The sequence below is a fragment of the Choloepus didactylus genome, chromosome 1 (genome assembly GCF_015220235.1).
Source record: "Choloepus didactylus isolate mChoDid1 chromosome 1, mChoDid1.pri, whole genome shotgun sequence".
NCBI lineage: Eukaryota > Metazoa > Chordata > Mammalia > Pilosa > Megalonychidae > Choloepus > Choloepus didactylus.
The window spans coordinates 2269231-2273832 of record NC_051307.1 but is presented as its reverse complement, the minus strand read 5'-3'; the positions used below and the strand labels follow the sequence as shown (position 1 = coordinate 2273832).

The 4602-nt window shown below is 53.4% G+C and overlaps 1 protein-coding gene across 1 annotated transcript in view; it reads right to left on the bottom strand.

The window, feature by feature from the left end:
- TSPEAR (thrombospondin type laminin G domain and EAR repeats) overlaps window positions 1–4602 on the bottom strand; it is a 319882-nt gene that overhangs the window by 155280 nt on the left and 160000 nt on the right. The gene's annotated exons all lie outside the window — the stretch shown is intronic.

The window sequence follows — 4602 nt, the reverse complement described above, 5'->3', positions numbered from 1 at the left end:
CCAGGCACATGTCCCCAGGGCCAGCCGGGCTCCAGGCCCCTCAGTAGAGCTGCTGAGCTCACAGCTACAACCATTTACTGCCTGGCAATAGAAGACCCACGTGGCAGGTGGACGACTGACGTCAGAAGGGCTGCACAGCTGCCTGCCCCTTCCATAGGCCCCCGGCCAGTCGCCCAACCCCCAGGCCCTCTCAGCGATCATCCAGTTCTCTGGTTCCCTCCCCCCTGGTGCCCTCTTAACAAATCTTGCTGCCTCCGCATGCATCAGAATCGAGAACCACCACTAGCCCTCTCCCCGCTGCCCCAGAAGCTGGAATAAAGCCTGTCCTGCAACTTTAACTACTGCCAGTGCCTTTCTTTGACAGCCCTTAATCGCAGGAATAGTTAAAAACAAAAACAAAACGAAACAAAATGTGAACAGTTTCCACCTCAAGCCCAGTCAGAAATTGCATGATCCAAAAGACAGTGGAATGACATATTTAAATACTAAAAAAAAATAAAAATAAAAAAATAAAATCGTCAACCGTGTGAAACTGAACGTTTCTTTCAAAAATAAAAGTGAAATAAAAACTTTTTCAGTTGAATGACAACTGAAAGTCGTCATTGCCCGCAGACACGCACTGTAAGAAATTTAAAGGAATTTCTTCAACTGTAACACTGTTAACACCAGAGAAACCTGGATCTACACAAGGAAAAGAAGGGCTCCACAAATGATTGTTAAAATAAGAGAAATATGAAATATAGTAAAAGACAGTTGAGGTGCTAGAGCAAATATAGTAAATATGCATTGCGGTATTCTAGAAATACGTAAACGTAAAAGACGTCAACAGCAAACGAAGGACTTGAGTGAGGAAACGGAGGTAGGCTGTTGGAAATCCTGACCACAGATGAAGTAGTGCGGTCGCGGTTACTACTTCTAGGGGGAGAGGCGGCCGGTAGCCGAGCCCTCAGCTCTCGGGGCTGCTCAAGGGGTACCGGCGGCGGGGGCTCTTTCCCGGAGGCGAGGGCGAGGCGGAGGACGTGGCCAGGGTCCTCGGCGAGAGGCGTGCAAGGAGGGCGGCGATAGGGACAAGATACTCTTCATCCAGTAGGAGTATGCGCCAAAGAGATTTATTCAGGGGTGATTACAGGTTATATAGGCTGGTAAGAAGGGCAGGGCTGGAAAGGAGGTGAAGCAGCCTTAAATGGCAATATTGAAGGGATAGGGGCTAGGATTGGTTCTGAGAGAACGCCGGAACCGTTGCAGCGGGGCGGGGGTAGTTCTGGCCACGGGCATGCGCACTGGCGGTGGCAGGAGTGGCCTTGGCACCAGGGAGTGAGTGGGTAAGATAAGGAAGTGGGGAAGGGGCAGTTGGGAGAAAGGCGGTTTCCTCCGGCAAGCCTCCCCTGCCAGTGGCATTTTGGGTGAGGAAAAGGGAGCTGCCTTGACCTCGCTCTCCAGGCTCGGGGGGGCTGCAGAGGGCACTCACGCCCGTACCTACTACCCTCCCCAGGGGGTGATATCAGGTCCCCTGGCCCAGGCCTGGTAAATCGAGGTACAAGCTCAGACACCCGCAATTCCCCTTTCTTTTTTAATTAGAGGAAGAGGCTTTACCGGAGAGGTCCGCTACGGGTGAGGGAAGGGGGAGGTTAGGGAAGGGAAAAAGGGGTTGACGGTGGCTCAGCGAGGCTGGAGCTCAGTGTTGGTGTGGTGCCCGGGCGCTTGACAATGGCTTCGCTGCAGCGGGCTGGGTGAAGGTGAGGGGTTTAAAGTTCAGGGGTTCAGAGAAGCTGGAACTCGAGGTGAGAGCGATGTTCAGGTGATTGAGAAGGGCCTCGCGGTTGGCGAGTCGACCGGTAGCGTTGAGGTCGCGGAGGGTTGGTTGTCATCTTGGAGTGGGGGGCGTCAGAGGTGGCGAGTCGCTGATACTGGATTTGCACGAACGAGGAAAATATGGCATCCGTTTGTTTCCTTACAAGCTGGACAATTTTGCGGATGAGGCAGGGTTCTAAGATGAGAGCTAGAATAATTATTAATAAGGGGCCAAGAAAAGGAAGGATGTACGGGAGGATGGGAGTGAAAAAACTGGACCAATAACTGGTGGCTTCACGATCTCTTTTACGCTTTTCCAGAAGAAGTCTTCTTCGCTGTGGTATAAGACCCTAGGGATAAGGACAATTAGGAGGCAAGTTTCTTTATATTCATTGATGACATTCGTGCTGAGACAGGGGGTAAGTCCTGTAGAGGAACAGAGCCATTGGGAGGAGTTATGAGGAATGAGAAATTTTGCCGAGCTGCTGGGAAATGAGTAGCTGGCACAGGCAGTGAGGTCGGGAGAGTTACTGGAGCGAGGGCGGACGCACTTTCCCATATAGGAGACTGAATGAAAGGTCAGGGGGACGGCAGAGGTATTCCAATTGCATTCCAAGGGGCTGTTTTCTGTGCTTTCTGAAAAGGAGAGGTTGGAGGCAACGGGCTCGTATAGAGAGGAAGAGGTGGAGAGGCAGAGCCAGCAGGATGAGGTAAAATTGGGGTTGGAGGAGTTTACTGAGGCAAAGGCGGCTTGGATGAGGCTGAGGAGGGGAGAGGAATAACGAGAAGGGGGCAGAGGAAGCTGGGGTGGTGGGGTTGGCGATGCGTTGTTTGTAGCTGAGGTGCGGCTGGTTGGAGCTGAGGTGCGGCTGGAGGGCTGTGGAAAAAGGGGGTTAATGACTTTATTGGGACCTATGTCAGAGGGTGTTCTTAATGCAGTATTTTGGCCTGGTAGAATAAGTGATCCTCGGTCGGTTCCTTTTTCATAGATTTTGAAGCCTCAAGTTTGACCGAGTAACCAGGAGGGATTAGTGGGGAGCTGCACTGTAAGATTAAGATGTGTGCAGGATCCCTTACTTTCTTGGCCGAGCCAGTTAACAGTAGGGAGTTTGCACCCTGTAGGGGTCCACTTTAGGGTAAGGTAATGATCAGGAACAGGAGGCTTCCAATTAGTGGCTAATGTTTCACACCCCCAGTATGCACAGTAGTACTCGTTGGGGGAATTACAGTACGATTTTTCAGGATTTGAGGATGGGCACATGTAATATTGGGCCTGGGGATTACTTACCTTTCGAGCGCAGGTTTCTTCGACTCTGGAGACAAAGGTGGCGAAAGGCTTACTCGGCTCCTGGAAGAACTTGGTGAATTTATTAGGCCGACAGGCAGAGCAATTGGCAAACGCGCATAAGGCGATTCCCCAAAGGATAGGCCACAAGGTGGCAGGTGTATTAATATAAGCAGACGCATTTAGAAATGCTCCAGTGCCCATATAGGCTTCAGGGGGATGATAGACTCCAAGGGCTGCGTCTTGCTCACTTTGCTGAGCTGCTTCTGCCTGGAAGTGAGCACGCCAGTCAACAAACTGACCGGGGTTAAGAATGGAACGGGCAAGCGAGGCCCAGTCTTGGGGGATGCAATAGTCCATGCCGAGATCCTGCAGTATCTGAGAAGCGTATGGGCTACCCAACCCGTCCTCCTTGACGGCCCTGCGAAGCTGCTTGATAGTATCTGAGTCAATGGGATACCAGTCATACGGTTTCTGTGGGGTGGGGGCAAGGTTAAGAGGAAAGCAGCGAAAGGCACGAGAGAAAGGAGGACGCGCTTGCAAAGGGCTTGGCGCGGGAGTGGGGGTAGGGGGAGCGTTGCCCCAAGGGTTGCCTTGAGGTGTAGAAGGCAGCCAGGGGTTGTTAGTCGGTGGGGTGGAAGGAGCGGCGGCAGCTGCCGGTAGCGGCTCCGAGGGGGAGCCCGCCGAAGGGGGAGGCGGGAGTGGGAGGCCCCAAGCGTCGCAAGATGGCGGCGCGGTGGGCGTGGCTAAGACACAAGATGGTGGATCAGCCCCGCCCTGTGAAAGGGTGGGGCCCAAGGCATAAGATGGTGGACTAACTCCGCCCTGTGGAAGGGCTGGGTAAAGCATATGCGGTTTCCGGCCCAGCTTAGGGCTGATGTCATCGCCGGAGCATTTCCTCCCCTCGATGGAAGAAGAAGGAGGAAGTTCGCCATCTTGGCGTGGCGCAGTGTTAATTTGCTTTTTGGGAGTCACCTCGAGTGCGTTGTTAATCTGCTCGACTAAGGACTCCGTGTCCGAGTCATGATTTGAATTAGTATCGCTATCTGAATCTGTTGGCTGGGTTGACAGGGCCTCCTTGGATTTAACGAGGCCTCGCTCAGGGGGGAGGGAGCCTTGAAGGCAGGAGCGGATGGTTATCAAGGTGGGGAGCAAGCCGGGAGGGAAGCGCTTGCTCTCATGTTCCATGGCATTAGTGACTCGATCAATAAGACGGTCATAAGTAACAGGGTCCCAAAGATGGCAAGTGGTGAGCCATGGGTTAAAGGGGAGCAGGAGGTCCCAGTACACCTGCAGCTGCCGGACAGACACTTTACAGCGATGCGTGTCTAGGAGACCCGCCAGAGCGCGAACTTGAGGTGCCTGACATGTAGATATACGATTACCCATAGCTGAGGGGGGAGGAGGGGGGGTTGATTACCGAGCAGAGAGAATGAGATAAACTGTGGCCTTGAGGCCGAAGGAGACGGCGGGAGCGGAAAGCAGTGCCCTTTGGCAACGGGAGCAGTTGGGGGGGGGCGGTTGCA